Raw genomic sequence first — 17,594 nt, forward strand, 5'->3', positions numbered from 1 at the left:
TATGCAGCACCTTCAGCTGAATTAAGTTGAGCCGTGCGCAAGAAGAGGACGAGTTCACCCTCCCAGGGCATCCGCCCACGTCCCATCGGCAATCTCTTCCCCTAGCTCCTCCTCCCACTTCGCTTTCAGCTCCTCCGTCGAGGCCTCCTCCTTTTCCTGCATCATCTGATAACTTGCCGAGATCCTCCCCTCACCGACCCACGTCCCCGAGAGAACCCTATCCTGCACCCCCCTAGGCAGCAGCAGCGGGAACTCCGCCACCTGCCGCATAACAAACGCCCTAATCTGCATATACCTGAAAGCATTTGCAGGGGGGGAGGCCCCGCTTCCCCTCCAACTCCTCTAAAGTCACAAACTTCCTGTCGAGGAAAAGGTCCCCCACCTGCCTGATGCCTGCCCTATGACAACTCAAAAACCCACCATCCATTCTCCCTGGTGCAAACCGTGATTGCCCTGTATCGGGGCCTACACTGAGGCCTTCACTTCCCCCTGTGCCGCCTCCACTGCCCCCAAATGTTGAGGTACGCCACCACTACTGGACTTGCGGAATATCTTGCCGGGGGGAGTGGAAGCGGGACCGTCACCAATGCCTCCAAACTCGTACCCACACATGACGCCTCTTCCAACCTCTTCCATGCGGCACCCTCCCCCTCCATCACCCACCTGCAAATCATTGCCACGTTCGCAGCCCAGTAATACCCACACAGGTTGGGCAGCACCAAAACGCCTGACTCCCTTCTTCGCTCCAGGAATACCCTCCTCACTCTCGGGGTCTTCCGCGCCCACACGAACCCCAGAATACTCTTATTCACCCTCTTGAAAAAAGCCTTCGGAATCAATATGGGGAGGCACTGGAAAAGAAACAAAAACCTCGGGAGCACCGTCATCTTAACCGACTGGACCCTGCCTGCCAAAGAGAGTGGCAGCGCGTCCCAGCTCCTGAACTCCTCCTCCATCTGTTCCAACAGCCTCGAAAAGTTTAGCCTGTGCAGGGCCCGCCAGCTCCTAGCTATCTGGACCCCAAGATATCTAAAGCTCCTATCCGCCCTCTTCAACGGGAGCTCTCCCATCTCCCTCTCCTGGTCCCCCAGGTGCAACACAAACAGCTCACTTTTCCCCACGTTGAGCTTGTAGCCCGAAAAGTCCCCAAACTCACCAAGTATCTTCAACACCTCTGGCATCCCCCCTGCCGGATCTGCGATGTACAACAGTAAACCATCTGCGTACAACGACAACCGGTGCTCCTCCCCCCCCCCCCCGCACAATCCCCCTCCAGTTCTTTGAATCCCTCAGCGCCATGGCCAAGGGCTCAATCACTAACGCGAAGAGCAGGGGAGACAAGGGCCCCTGCCTCGTCCCCCGGGAAAGCCGAAAGTCCTCCGACCTCCTCCCATTCGTCACCACACTTGCCACCGGGGAGCTGTACAGCTGTACAGCAACCTCACCCAGCTGATGAATCCCTCACCAAACCCGAACCTCCTCAGCACTTCCCACAGGTAGCTCCACTCCACCCTGTCAAAAGCTTTCTCCGCATCCATCGATGCCACTATTTCCGCCTCCTCAGCCGCCAACGCCATCATCATAACATTAAGAAGCCGCCGTACATTGACATTCAGCTGCCTCCCCTTCACAAACCTCGTTTGGTCTTCATGGATAACCATCGGGACCACATCTTCCACCTTTCTGGGCAGTACCTTCACCAACAACTTTGCATCCACGTTGAGGAGCGAAATCGGCCTGAAAGACCCACACTGGAGGGGGTGCTTATCCTGCTTCAGGATCAGTGAAATTATTGCTCTAGACATCGCGGGGGCAGAGACCACCCTTCCTTCGCCTCATTCAGGGTCCTCACAAGCAGCGGGCCCAGCAGATCTGAAAACTTCTTCTAAAACTCCACCGGGAATCCGTTAGGTCCCGGTGCTTTCCCTGTCTGCATGCTCCCCAGCGCCTCCATCAGCTCCTCCAACTCGATTGGGGCCCCAGACCTTCCACCCGCTCATTCTCTACTCTTGGGAACTCCAGCCTATCCAGAAAGCGGTCCATCCCGCCCACCTCCCTTGGGGGCACTGCCCGGTACAGCCCCTCGTAAAAGGATCTGAACACCCCATTAATGTCCCTGCCACCCTGCACCAAGTTCCCTCCTGCATCTGTGACTCCCCCTATCTCTCTCGCTGCCTCCCACTTCCGGAGCTGGTGGGCCAGCATCCGACTTGCCTTCTCCCCATACTCATATACCGCCTTCTGTGCCCTCCTCCACTGCGCCTCCGCCTTCCGGGTGGTCAGTATATCAAACTCCGATTGGAGACTGCGACGCTTCCTCAAAAGCCCCTCCTCCGGGCCATCCGCATATCTCCTGTCCACCCTTACCATTTCTTCCACTAGCCTCTCCCTCTCAACCCTCTCCCCCCTCTCCCTGTACGCCCGAATGGATATCAGCTGCCCTCTAAACACTGCCTTCAACGCTTCCCAAACCACCTCAATTTGCACCTCCCCATTATCGTTGGCTTCCAAATACCCCTCTATACCCCTACGGACCCGCCCACATACTTCCTCCTCTGCCAGAAGCCCCACATCTAACCTCCACAGCGGGTGCTGATCCTTCCCCTCCCCCAGCTCCAGGTCCACCAAATGTGGAGCATGGTCAGATATGGCTATCGCCGAATATTCCGCCCCCACCACTCTCGGGATTAGCGCCCTGCTGAGGACAAAAAAGTCAATCCGGGAATAAGCCTTGTGGACATGGGAGAAAAAGGAGAACTCCCTACCCCCCCGGCTTCAAAAACCTCCAAGGGTCTACCCCTCCCATCTGATCCATGAACCCCCTCAGCACCGAGGCCGCCGCCGGCCTCTTACCCGTCCTAGACTTCGAACGATCCAGAGCCGGGTCCAACACCGTATTAAAGTTCCCCCCCCCCCCCCCCCCCCCTCCCAAGTTCAAACCCCCCGTCTCCGGGATCTGGCTCAACATTCGCCGCATGAAGCCCCCATCGTCCCAGTTGGGGGCGTACACATTGACCAGAACCACCCGCTCCCCCTGAAGCCTGCCACTCACCATTATGTATCTACCTGCACTGTCCGCTACCACATTAGCCGCAACAAAGACAAGCTCTTGCCAACTAAGATCGCCACCCCTCGTTTTTTCACATCAAGCCCCGGGTGAAACACCTGCCCAACCCAACCTCTTCTCAGCCTCACCTGATCCGCCACCTTAAGGTGCGTCTCCTGGAGCATAGCTACGTCTGCTCCCAGCCCCTTCAGGTGTGCCAAGACCCGGGACCGCTTCACCGGTCCATTCAACCCCCTCACGTTCCATGTGACCAGTTGAATCTGGGGGTCTTCCCCCTCCCTCTGCGCCGATCAGCCATAGCTCTCCTTCGGCTCACCACGTGCCCCGAGAACCCCCCAGGCCCATTCCCCACTGTGGCAGCCCCCCCCCCCTTCCCCGATGACTATGGGCTTATCTACAAATCCTCATCCCAAAGAAGTCTTCTCTCGTCACCTTCAACCATCTGAAAAGGATAGGAGGTGGGAGAATGATAGGAAACTGAGCACCCATGGGAGAGAAGGGACTGCTGGAAACACAGGGGCTCCTCCTCAAGTCAGAAAAGATGGTGATGAGAAGAGGAGTGAAGCCAAGAAACCTGTTTGTTTTAACTGCCAAGATTTCTCTGTGCTGATTACTGAACATTACACGGTAAAAACATGGAGGATTTGTTGAGGTAGACAAACTCTGTGAGGAAAATGGTGGCCAGACAGAAAGCATAGCAAGCCAGGTGGCCCTGACTGCGGCACCAAATCCCTGCAGTCGCACTACTGTGAGTGTGGGTAAGTTTTTTTTAAATCCCCGTGAGTTGCACGGATTTTGTGTCAGAAGGAAGTGTGATCACATTTCCCTAGAGCGAGACAAGTAAGCCTTTAGTGGTACTGAAGGATACAAGGAGCCAGCCAGACTCTACTGCTAGGAAAAGATGTGGACTTTTCCACCACAGAGTGCAGTAAGTCCCAATGTGTTGGTAAAGGGTATTAAAGGAGGATACCTGGAGTGCAACCTTGTGTCAGGACCAATAATGCTGGGAGTCGTCCCCAATGGACGGAATCGACCTGTTCCTTGGTAGTGGCCTGGCAGGATCAAAAGAGACAGCACCACCAATCATCTCAGAGACGTTAACCGAGGACAGGGAGACAGAACATATGTGAAGAAAGTGCCTGGCATCATCCCTGACTCTGTGATAACCCAGTCTATGGCCAGACAATTTCCTTCAGAGGAGGCTAAAGTGTCACTGCAGACTGGTGATCCTGCTGTCTGGTTATCTGAGACCCTTTCCAAGAGCCGAGAAAACTCTCAGAAGGTCACAAGTAGGTCTTCCTTGGTTGTGGCTCAGCAAGCTGATCTGTTGTTGAAAAAATTAGCTCAGACTGTCCAAACTGAGGCTGAGGCAATGCTTGAATGCTTCTGTATTAAAACTGAGGTGCTGATGAGGAAGTGGAGACCCCGTCACAGAACTGCAAATGAGGAGTGGACAGTGATTGACCAGATAGTGATGCCACTGACATACTGTGGGGAAATATTAAGGCTAGCACACAAAATCCTGATGACTGGCCATGTTGGTATACAAAAACCCAGCCTCACATCAGCTTGGATTTTTCCTGACCACACCTTTCACAAGAGTGTCGTAAGGTTTTAGAGAACCTGCCAGGATATGGAAAAACACCTGCAACCTATGATTCCCATACTGGTTTTAGGGCAACCATTCAGCAAGGTGCCAGTGCACTGTGTGGGGCCCCTGCCCAAAACAAAAGGGGGCCACTATTATATTCTTACCATCATGGAATGGATGTGGCTACCTGCCTTCCAGAAGCCATTCCCCTAAGAACCATATCTGCTATAACAGTAGTAAGGTAATTGACCCAATTCTTTACTCGGTATGGACTACCCACTGAGATTGTCAGATCAGAGTTCAGATTTCATGTCCCGAATATTTCACAAAGTCTTGGTAACCTTGGCGTAAACAAGATGAAGTCCTCAGCGTATCACCTGCTGTCACAGGAGCTGCTAGAACAGTACCACTTGACCCTAAAAACAATGAGCAGGAAATACTGCCACAAGTAATCCCATGACTGGGATAAAGGACTAGGTTTTCTTCTGTTTTCTCCCAGAGACACACTCAATGAATCCCTTGGTTTTACCCTGTTTGAATTAGTTTACAACACCAAAAGAGCTCTTCTGATATAAATCAAGGAGACATTTTTAGAACAGAAAGAGGAAGTCTCCATGTTAGACAATGTAACTATGTTCTGTGAGTGAACACTAAAAATCTCCCAAATATCTATGAGAAAACAGGTAGACAAATATGCCAGGGCTTGACTTTTCAGCCAGGAGACTCCATGCTAACACTCCTACCAATACTGGGTGAAGCCCGAAAAGCCAAGTTCAGTGGCCTCGAGAGTAACAAAGAAGCTTGGGGAGGTAAACTACCTATTTGACACCCGAGATCACAGGAAAAGCAAAGGCTCTGTCATGTCAACATGATAAAATAATATAATCACCGAGAAGGAGACAAGCAAGTAATGCTCTGTCCAATGACAACAGACCTAGAGGATGAGAGGAACAGTGAGGATGAATTGGAAAGGGATGTGGGTGAGGCCCACATTGAACCTCCCTGGCTAGCAGACACAGATATTCTAGAAAAATTGGGAACTATATTCACCCACCTAAATGCAGAACAAGTGAGAAGACCTGACAAACCTCCACACTGCTTTTAAAAGCATCTGTAGAGACAAACCAGGCTGCGCCACTTTAGCTCTACATGATGTGGATGGAGGAGAGGCCCAGCCTATGAGGCGACATCTCAACCATCAACAGAAAAACTAGCCTATGCAGGTTCTGGAGGAGATTAACTAAATGCTGGAACATCAATTAACAGAGCCTAACAGGATTATCTGGAGCTCCCAAGTTGTACTGGTGCCCAAGTACTGCCAGAGCTGTCAAGATAGTTTTCCATTCCCACAAAAAGGGGAAAATCATGAGATTTTTGGGGATGTGTGGTTTCTACCGCAAGTTCATTCCAAATTTCAGCGCTGTAGCTGCACCACTGACAGATCTGCTACAGAAGAAAGCAGCAAAAGTGGTATGAATGAGAAATGCCAGATAGTTTTCAAGAAACTGAAAGATATTTTAATAAACAAACCAGTGCTAGCCACCCCAGACTTTATCCAAGCATTTAAAGTACCCATTGATGCTAGTGACCTAAGGGTAGGGGCTGCTCTCCTCCAGGAGGATGAATCAGAAATACTGAGACCAATTGGGTTCTTCTCCAAAAAACTGAAAAAACATCAGAAATGGTATTCCACAATAGAAAAATAAACTGTATGTTTATGACTGGCTCTTAAACTCTTTGAGATATATGTCCGAATGGCTACCGAGAGAACACCATCTCCTGACCACAACCCTTTGACCTTTGTGGAGAGATTCATAACTCAAAATGAAAAATTATTCAGGTGGAGTTTGTTTCTCCAACCATATCACCTAAATTTCACCCATATTGCACGGAGATGAAATATGATTGGGACACCCTGTCAAAACCCAGTTAGAATTGATGGAATAATCAAGATCAGGGCTAAGAGAGTGAATGGAAGGGAATACGTTTTATTTTGTTTTGTGTTTTTATATCTTGTAATGAAATGAGAGTGAATCTAATTTTTTTTATTTATGATGGGGAGGTGTTACGAGGCTATGCCTCTTTATTTTTGAAAACACGATTTTTCAACTTCCAAAAACCTCTTGGAAATACACAATGGGTGAAGTATTTCAAGGCAGGACTGCCAGTCATTTGAGAGATTGCAAAGGCATAGGGAGTGTCCAGAAAGTCTTCAGCAGAAGAAACAAGCTGAGGGAACTCTCTCCTTTGGAATAGGTATGTTGCCAGGTTCGGGAAGCTAACGCTACCAAAAACCTACCAATGAACTGAGATCTTGTACTAATTGCAACATCTGGCTACATCCAAGAACCCAGCTAACCTAAATTGTTTAAGATATGTGCCTCAAGGACACTTAACCTTACCATTTTTATAGGACTCTCACTCCTCTTTTCTGATACATGTGTGTATTTGTATCTGTGTGTGTGTGTGTGTCTGGGCCTGAATGATTTCATGAGGGCTGAATGGTTGATGTCACGTTTTTATTAGTTTTCTTGGATAGTGGTCAATAAATTTGCTCTGTTTTGACTCAAGAAAACAGGGGTTGAATGGCTCCTTATTGCTCACGCTTAAATAGTTAAATACATTCTGAATTGGAAAAGACACATTCTCGTAAAAAAGAAACTTAAACCTTTGTTGTGACAAACTGAGGAGTTTGAAGAGAGGGTTCACCCCTTCTCACCTGATCGTAACAATATACATGCTACAGGATATGCGCCCGCAGCTTGACTCTGAGCATTTAACCTCAGGTACCTTGATAAATGCTGATAAATTCTTGAAGGTGTTGACAAGGTAAATACTGACTAGCTGGAGAGTCGAGGGTGTATGTGGAAAATATATTTCCTCTTGTGGGAGAGTCTAGAACTAGGAGTTACAGTTTAAAAATAAGAGTTATTCACCTAAAACATGATGAAGGGAATTTTCGTCTCTCAGAGAATCATGAGTCTTTGAAACTCTCTTCATCAAAAGGTGGTGGAAGCAGAGTCTTTGAATATCTTTAAGGCCGAGGTAGATAGATTCTTGATAAGCAAGGGGGTAAAAGGTGATCAGGGTAGGTGAGAATGTGGAGTTGAAGTTACAATCAGATTAGCCATGATTTTATTGAATAGCCGAGCAGGCTCATGGGACTGAGTGGTCTACTCCTCCTCCTAATTCGTATATTCATATGAGTTAGTGGACATAGGGCAGGAACTATCAGTTGCATTGTGCCCAAAAAGCAGCAGGGCTCAACGCAAATGGTAAATCCCACTTCTGGGATATACCCAGCTCGCCACGCCTCCCGAACTTACGAGATGTTCCCGCCTATTATGGGTGGGACCACCTTCTGACAAATTTGCATATTAGAGTGAGACAGATATTTTCACTCTAACATGCATCCCCATAATCTACCCAAGGCATGGGATCTAACTCCCTCACCTTGGAGACCTCATGTGAGCACCATTCAGTGCTGGTCTCTAGAAATGGGAACCAGATGCAATGACACTTGTGGGGGTTTCCTAAGGGATTGGAGGCCCCAAGTGCATGCCCTCTGGGCAGGGTGGCACCCTGGCAGTGCCACTTTGGTACTGCCAGGTGACACTGCCATCTTGTAGGGGTGGTGCCAGGCTGGCATTTTTTGGACAGTGATGATCAAGCAAGGGGTGCCCTGAGGTTTGGGGGGGGGGGGGGGAGAGGGGGCGCGCGAGCACAGCTCCTCAGTGCAGAAAATACGGCTACGTATGGCCTCATTGGGGAGTTGTCCGCTGAGATCTCTGATCTACCTGCATGGGCGTTAGAGAGCGGGGCGTTTCTCACCTCTCCAAGTGCCGGGGAACACATGGCTATTCTCGCGCCACAAAACTCTGTCCCCATTCGGGTAGATCGCATCCATTAGTCTCCAATAAGGGATTAGCCATTTAGAATTGAAATTAGGAGAAATTTCTTACTCAAAGTGTTGAGCAGATTTGAAATTTTCTGCCCGAGAACTTTGCAGATGATAAGTTGATGAGTATATCCAAAGCTGAGATTTATACATTTTAGGGCGCTAGGGAATGAAGGTATATTAATATAGATTGGGAAAATGGAGTTGATGTTGAAGTTCATCCACAATTCTGCTGGGTGATGGAGCATGGTCAAGGAGTTGTCATGTGAGAGTACCTTTAGGAAATGGGTGTTTATTACTGCAGTGATGTCAGAGCGTGGGCGGAGCTGGGCTGTCTGTCAGCTTTTTACTATCGTTTCAGGCTGTTTGCTGCAGGGTGTATTTTAGTTTCATTTTCAGAGCTGGATAGCTGCAGTCACAGCCAGAAGGGGTATTAGTCTCTCTCTCTCTCTCTCTGTAATCTAAAGAATGTAAATCGATCTTTTGGTAATTTAAAACTAATAACTGCCCTCGGTAGTGATTTTAACCTGATGTGCTTCTGTAAAAAGTTTTTTAAAAGTCTTATGGATGTTAAAAGGACAGCTTACGGATTACTTAGTGTTGTATTCTTTGGGGGTTATATTTGAATTGATGGTTGCGAAGATGTTTACTGTATGTTTTAAAAAGGTTAACTTGAGTTCACAGAATAAACATTGTTTTACTTTAAAAAAAATACTTTTCCATTTCTGCTGTACCACACCTGTAGAGTGGGCCATGTGCTCCCCATACCACAATCTATTAAAAGTTATGGATCAGGTGAACTCCATGATACACTGTGGGGTTCTCTAAACTCCGGCCCATAACAAATTGGGGGCTTGAGGGGGATAACAGTCGATCTATTGGATTGGTTTAGTGAACTTAAAGACAGTGAGGGGTGACCATATTGTGGTTGCTTTTCAGGTGTGGTATTTCAGTTTAAGTAGGGAGTGTGTTGTGGACAATGGCTCTTTCAGAGGCTCACACATTTTTGGGGATGGAGACGGTCACACACAGTACCTTACAGACAGAGACTAAAAGCAGACTGTTAGATTTGGCAAAAACTTTGCAGTCAACATTATCTGACAAAATGTGAAAAGATGAGGTAATTATGGCGGTGGCTAAGCATTTAAGTTGGCTGAGATACAGTTTCACTCATTGGAAATGGCAAAAATTCAGTTACAAATTAAACAAATGGAACATGAGATAGAATTAAAGCAGCTTGAATAGAAAAGAGAAAGAGAGAGGAAAAAGAAAGAGAGAAAGAGGAAAACGAGAGAGAAGAAAGGAAAACAGAAAGGATAGCCCTAGCAGAACAAAAAGAAAGAGAAAGGGAGATACAGATCAGGGAAAAAGATAAAGAGAGAGAGTTTGAACTTCAGAAAATGGCCATGAAACATGACAGTCAGTTAAAATTGGCAGACGTAAAGGGAAACATACAGTTGGTTGATAGTGATGAGGATAGTGAGAAAGAGCGTCAAAGTCGAAGGCTTGGTGGGGATCTATTTAAATATGTCCAAGCATTGCCAAGGTTTGATGAGACGGAGGTAGAAGCCTTTTTTATTTCATTTGAGAAGGTAGCTAAACAAATGAAATGGCCACAGGACATGTGGGTATTACTGATTCAAACAAAGTTGGTAGGTAGGGCATGTGAAGTGTTTGCATCACGACCGGAGCAGGTATCTGGGACGTATGAGGAGGTGAAAAATTCCATCTTAGGTGCATATGAACTAGTGCCTGAAGCCTACAGACCAAGGTTTAGAAATTTAAGGAAATAATTTGGTCAAACCTACATGGAGTTTGAAAGGATCAAACAGAGTAATTTTGATAGGTGGATAAGGGCTTTGAAAATAGATCAAACGTATGAAGCTCTCAGAGAAATTATACTTTTGGAGGAGTTTAAAAATTCAATTCCTGATGTAGTGAGAACTCCTGTGGAAGAGCAGAGGATTAAAACTGCGAGATTAGCAGCAGAAATGGCAGATGATTATGAATTAGTTCTTAAATCAAAGCTTGGTTTCCGACATCAGTTTCAGCCTGCGAGGGATAGAAACTGGGGACATAAGAAATACTCAAGTGGTAAAGTTAAGGTGATCTAATGGGAGATAATAAGGAGAGTGTACCTCAGACTAAAAAATAAATCCAGGACAGTGGAACAGAAATGAAAAATTTCAAATGTTTTCACTGTAATAAACTAGGCCATGTAAAGTCACAGTGTTGGTGGTTGAAGAAAAGCACTGGGAAGGCTGCTGTGGTAAAACAGGATGAGACAGTGGGGTTTGTTAAAGTGGTAAAGGAAAGCCCAAGTGAAGCGAAGGAGGTGCAAAAGATTGTACAGCCTGATCAAGAGGTGATTGATAAGAAGGTGTCAGATCTCTTTAAAGAATTTACTTGTGTGGGTAAAGTTTACTCATGTGTATCAGGAGGAGCAGGTAAATAAGTCACAATTTTAAGAGATACGGTAGCTAGTCAATCTATAATGGTAAGCGATGAGGAGTTATGTAGTCTGGGAAGAATATTGCCAGAAAAGGTGGTAATATGTGGAATTCAGGGTGAGAGGAGCAGTGCTCCATTACATAAGGTAAGGCTGGAAAGTCCAGTGAAGAGTGGTGACGTGGTAGTAGGAGTAATAGAGAAACTATCTTGTCCAGGAATACAGTTTATCTTGGGTAATAATATAGCTAGATCGCAGGTGGGAGTGATGCCTACTGTGGTCGATAAGCCAGTGGAAAATCAGGCAACTGAAGTGTTGAAGGACGAAGATCCTGGGATTTTTCTGGATTGTGTAGCAACAAGGTCGCAAAGTCACAGGTTAAGACTAGAGGATAAATCAAAGAGTGAAGATGAAGTTGAAGTGTAATTATCAGAAACGATTTTTGATCAGATGGTTGAACAAGAACAGGTGGAGGATGAGGCAGATATTTTTAGTTCAGGAAAATTGGCGGAGTTGCAACGAAAAGATGTAGAAATAAAACGGATGTATCAGAAAGCATAAACAGAAGAGGAATCTGAGTGTATACCAGAGTGTTATTACCGTATAAGTAATGTCTTGATGAGAAAATGGAGACCTTTACAAATGCAGACGGATGAAAACTGGGCAGAAGTTCATCAAGTAGTATTGCCGGTAGGGTATGGAAAGGAGGTGTTGCGAGTTGCACATGAGGTACCAGTGGGAGGTCATTTGGGAATACGGAAAACTCAAGCTTAAATCCAAAAACATTTTTGTTGGCCTGGACTACATAAAGATGTAGTTAAATTTTGTCAATCATGTCACACATGTCAAGCGATAGGGAAACCTCAAGCGATAAAACCAGCGCCCTTAATACCCATTCCAGTATTTGAGGAACCTTTTACAAGGATCCTAATTGATTACGTAGGACCGCTTCCTAAAACGAAAACTGGGAATCAACATCTTTTGACTATAATGCATGTGTCTACTCGGTTTCCAGAGGCCATTCCAGTACGTAATATTACAGCTAAAATGATTGTGGAGGAGTTACTTAAATTCTTTACTGGATGTGGACGACCCACAGAAATACAATCGGATCAAGGATCAAATTTTACCTCAAGGTTATTCAAATAAGTTATGGATAGCTTAGGAATAAAACAATTTAAATCAACTATGTACCATCCAGAATCGCAGGGAGCGTTAGAAAGGTGGCATCAGACATTAAAGACAATGTTGAGGGCTTATTGTCAAGATTATCCAGAGGATTGGGATAAAGGAATTCCATTCGTACTGTTTGCAATTAGGGATGCACCTAATGAATCAACCAAATTCAGTCCTTTTGAACTAATTTTTGGTCATGAGGTAAGAGGACCACTTAAATTAAGTAAGGAAAAATTGGTGAGTGAGAAATCGGAACTAACATTATTGGATTATGTGTCACATTTTAGGGAACGATTAAATAGAGCATGTGAATTGGCTAGACAACATTTAAAAGTTTCACAAAATGTGATGAAATGGATAGCGGACAAGAAATCCAAAAGTTCGTAGTTTTGTCTGTGGAGATAAAGTTTTAGTATTGTTACCAGTGGTAGGTGAACCTTTAAAAGCTAGGTTTTGCGGTCTTATCAGATTGAAAGGAAATTAAGTGAGGTGAATTATGTGGTAAAAACACCAGAAGGAAAACTCACCGAGTGTGTCATGTGAATATGCTTAAAAGGTACATTGAAAGGGAAGGAGAGAAAAAGGAGGAGGTTTTAAGACTCTAACTGAAAGTGACGAACCAAATCCAGATGACTGTGAATTTGACATACCTCAAATTAAATTGGAAAACAAGGATGTTCTTAAAAATTGGGATAAATTGTTGAGTTACATTCCAGAGGAAAAACAAACTGACCTGAAGAGTTATTGATATCACATGGGCATATTTGTGGAGATAAATTGGGAAGTACTAAAATGGCTATACATTATGTAGATGTGGGAAATGCTGTTCAAATCAAACAACACGCCACACAGACTTAACCCTTTAAAATTGGCACAGGTTAACAAAGAGATTGAGAGTATGCTTAAAAATGGCAAAATTGAAGTGGGTTGTACCCAATGGAGCTCACCCATAGTGACGGTACCTAAACCAGACGGTACCCAACGGTTGTGTGTGGACTATAGAACGGTGAATGCAGTTACAAGAACGGACTCTTATCCTATCCTGCGTTTGGAAGATTGCATTGAGAAAGTGGGACAGTCAGCTTTTATTTCCAAACTGGATTTACTTAAATGTTACTGGCAGGCATATTTATCTGAAAGGGCGAAGGAGATTGTGACTCCAGATGGTATATAACAATTCAAAGTTATGCCATTTGGCATGTGAAACGCCCCAGCCGCATTTCAATGGTTAACTAACAAAGACGTTTCAGGATTACCCAATTGTGCGGTATACATCGACGATCTGGTAATTTTCAGCCAGACATGGAAAGAACATTTGAAACATCTGATGGAGTTATTCAATCGACTTCAGGAGGTGGGTTTGGTAGTAAACCTAGCCAAAAGTGAATTTGGAAAAGCCGAAGTCACTTTCCTTGGCCATACAATCGGACAGAGTCGAACGGTCACACGCGATGTGCAACCAACAATTATTGAGGAGTTTCCAATACCCTCAAGACGATGGGAAATAATGTGATTTCTTGGCATGAGTGGATTTGATCGAACATTTGTGATAAAACTTTGTCGTGCGATTGCTCCACTGATGGACTTGCTGAAGAAACATTGAAAATTTCAATGGACAGCAGACTTTCAACAGGCATTTGATTGCCTGAAAGCTGTGATAACCAATGCTCCTGTGTTGGAGAATTGCAAGGGACTCTGTGATCAGATTAAACTAAAGGATCTAACTTTAAAGAGAACTGCCGAGACGTAGAGAATTGGACGACGGATTGTGCAGAGACCTGCTTGTTCAAAGAGACTGTCAATTGAGAAGGATTTCACTTGGAGGAAGAATAACGGGAAAAAATGGACTATATTATGAGACCTGTTTGCATGTGTTGTTATTTTGAAATGAAAACGTATATTTACTATGTGCATTTCTTAAAGGATAGTGAAAAGGTGAAAAATGAAACCATCTTGAAGTTGATGGTTTATTTTTTTTTCTTGGGGGGTGTTTTCATGTGAGAGTACCTTTAAGAAATGGGTGTTTATAAATGGATGGGTATATAAATATCTGTGATGAGAGTACCTTTAAAAAATGGCTGTTCATTACTGCAGTGATGTCAGAGTGTGGGTGGAGCTAGGTTGTCTGTCAGCTTTTAACTTTTGTTTTCGGCTGTTTGCTGCTGGGTGTGTTTTTGTTTCGTTTTCAGAGCTGGATAGCTGCAGTCACAGCCAGAAGGGGCACTAGTCTCTCTCTCTCTGTAATCTGAAGAATGTAAATCAGTCCTTTGGTGATTTAAAACTAATAACTGCTCTCAGTAGTGACTTTAACCTGATGCGCCTCTGTAAAGAAAATGTGTTTTTTTAAGTCTTATGGATGTTAAAAGGACAGCTTAAGGATTACTTAGTGTTGTATTCCTTGGGGGTTATACTTGAATTGATGGTTGCTAAGATGTTCACTGTATGTTTTAAAAAGGTTAACTTGAGTTGATAGAATGAACATTGCTTTGCTTTAAAAAATACTTTTCCATTTCTGCTGTACCACACCTGTAGAGTGAGCCGTGTGCTCCCCATACCACAATCTATTAAGAGTTGTGGGTCAGGTGAACGCCATGATACACTTTGGGGTTCTCAAAACCCTGGCCCATAACAGAGTCACATGATCTACTCCTCCTATTTCTTAAATTATTTGGGAAATTGCCACTATTGTAGCCTGTACCTTGTTTCAACTTTTTGTTTTGTTTAATTTGAGGGTCTGAACTTCATGTTTGTGTGAAGCTGGCTCTAACTCTGCTTGATTTATATTCACATACGCAGAAACTAGCAGTAAAGTGGGTGCATGTATTGCTGATTGCAATGCTGGATGGGCATCCTACTCATCAGACGGGATTCTCCTTTAGCGATGCTGGAATTGCAAAATGCGAATCTCAATCGGTCGAAGCATTGGGCGTCAGCTGAAAATCGAGGTCAGCGACGGGCGCCCAACCGAGCGCCATGCTCTGGTGCCTTGATGGTGGCATGAATGCGTTCTGTGCATCAGCCTCGGCATGCAAAATGTACTGTAGCATTTGTTAACATATCATTAACCTAGTAGTCTCCGGCCTCCCGCAATGCTCCGCCTGGCCGCTGGCGTGGTTCACTTGTGGTATTTAAAAACACGGGCTGGGCACCGTGGCAGCTGAGGGTGAGAGTGGAGATAAAAGAAGTTTATAAAGGCGTAATGGTGGGCTGACAGCTGTGCTGCTTACTGGGACGCATCTGCCAGAGATAGGGGGAGGAGCGGTGCGGGGGGGAGAGGGGGTAGCAGAGGGGACCAGGAGAGGGGCCATGGGTTCAGGCTGTTCCACTGGGCACATAGAGTCCGAGCAGGGGCTGCCATTGCCGCGGCCTGCAATGCAACCATCTGGCTGTGCACTTCACTGACTGCCCACTCTGCCCCGTAAATGTCTAGAGCGCCAACGGCCATATGGGCTCCCCACCCACCCACCCTCCCGGCCATCCACCTAGGAACCCTCAGGCTGCAGCCCAACCCACCAATGGGGTGGCTGTGGTCCAGTGCAGCCAGTGGCCCATCAGCTATCATTCCTCAGTGCTCCCATCCGAGGGACTGCCCCCCTTCAGGGGGAGCAGGGCAAGAGCTGAGCAGTGGGCGTATGAACCGTGGCCTTTGGCACCCACTCTGGCACACTGCCCCTCTCAGGACAGATACCCCACCAGTGGCACTAGTTCACTAGTCCACCAGAACCCCCGACCGTCACCAAGCTCCGCCTGCTCACTGCACCCCAACTCCCATCCATCCATCCCCCAGGCAGGTAGGTACAACCTGTGCTTCGCAGAGAGGACCCATGGGACACCGCAGCTACACTCCCAATGGGTGCCCACCCCACTCGTCCAGCCCCATCTGTGGGCCCTGCCTGCATGCATGCCACCAAGCATGGAGCTAGTTGGTGACACACGGTGTCTCTCCCAACCCACAACCAGGTGCCACCCTGCTGGTGGGTGAGCACATGGCCCACTCAAGTAGGACATCTATGGCAGACCCCACAGGAGGATGCAATACAGAGGCCGCAGAGCATATCGCTGGCATGGATAGTGCCAGCCACTGGTAACCCTGCTGACAGGGATGGGTGGCAGGGTTGGAGGCCGCCGGGTGCCAGACACTGATGGGGCCAGGGGCATGGTGCAGAGGGCAGAATGGCCGGGTGTGGGGGTGGGATTGGGAGGGGGTCATGCAGGGCAGGGGCTGCAGTGCAGGCCACGGCTACCGTGTCGCCCATTGGACCTGGACCTGATAAATCTTATGTGTTCACTATGCTAAAATGTCTGCCCATTACCCCCTGCGGGCAATGGATTTCAGAGTCCAGCTAGGAATGGTTGGCATCTGCCGAGCCCTGGCGGCCGTTGCAGGCTCAATGTGGCTGCACGAGCAGGAGTTGCTCGCGAGGACCCTGTACCCTCCCGAAAGGAGCAGGGACCAGTTTGTGAGGCTGGAGAGCTGGTCGCCCAACAAGCCAGAAAGGAGGTGGGAAAGCAGCACCGCATTAGGCGACATGAATATCGGCAGTGGCTGTCCTTCAAGGACCGACTGGACCGAGCGTGCCGCCAACGACTGCAGCTGAGCAGGGAGACCATACAAAATGTCTGCCGGATGATGGCACATCTGGAACGGCGCGTATATGGGGGAAGGACACCTCCTGGTGGTCGTCAAGGTGGCGGTGGCCCTGAACATTTACGCCACTGGCCCTTCCAGGTACCATGTCAGCACCTGTCTGGGATACTGCTGACGTCCATGCACAGTTACATCTGTGCTGTCACTGATGCCCTATGTGACCAGGCGGCACAACATATCAACTTCAATGTGGACTGAGCCATCCAGGTTGACCAGGCAGTGGGATTCGCCGCAATTACAGCCATGCCCCAGGTCTACGGGGTGATCAACAGGACACATGTTCCCCAACGAACACCGGCGCATGAGAGGGTGCCATTCATCAACCGGAAGGTGGGACCCCGGACGAGTTGCAGTGTTGCGGCTAGGCGATAGAAACCCCCAGGGGCCTGCTCCGTTAGGCGGTGACCAGGCAAGACAGAAGCAAGATGCATTGTGAGTTGGTGTGGTGGGGTGACTCATGTGACATCGCAACATATCAGGGACTCACTTGGTTGTCCTATGCCGACCCCATCTCGGCAACTGCCTGCTCTCGCACCCTGGTGACCAGGTCCATCGCCTTCTGCTCCGCGACGGTGTGGAGTCGAAGGTCCGGCAGCCCACTCCGGTCTTCTCCCGCTTCCAGCGATTGTGGGACGCCTTCTCCTGGGAGAGCAGACAATGCACAGTGTGAGACACTCAGATGCAGGAAGCACAGGGGGTCCGCAGATAGTGGCCTGTGCATGAAGGGCACCTGGCCATGGTGGCGGTATGGTGTTGACATGAGCT

At 47.3% G+C, this 17,594-nt stretch overlaps 1 protein-coding gene across 3 annotated transcripts in view; it reads left to right on the forward strand.

Annotated features, from left to right (window-relative positions):
* Positions 1-17,594, forward strand: part of LOC119978398 (ankyrin repeat and fibronectin type-III domain-containing protein 1-like) — a 1,132,713-nt gene that overhangs the window by 969,883 nt on the left and 145,236 nt on the right. The gene's annotated exons all lie outside the window — the stretch shown is intronic.

This window comes from Scyliorhinus canicula, chromosome 15 (genome assembly GCF_902713615.1).
Source record: "Scyliorhinus canicula chromosome 15, sScyCan1.1, whole genome shotgun sequence".
Classification (NCBI taxonomy): domain Eukaryota; kingdom Metazoa; phylum Chordata; class Chondrichthyes; order Carcharhiniformes; family Scyliorhinidae; genus Scyliorhinus; species Scyliorhinus canicula.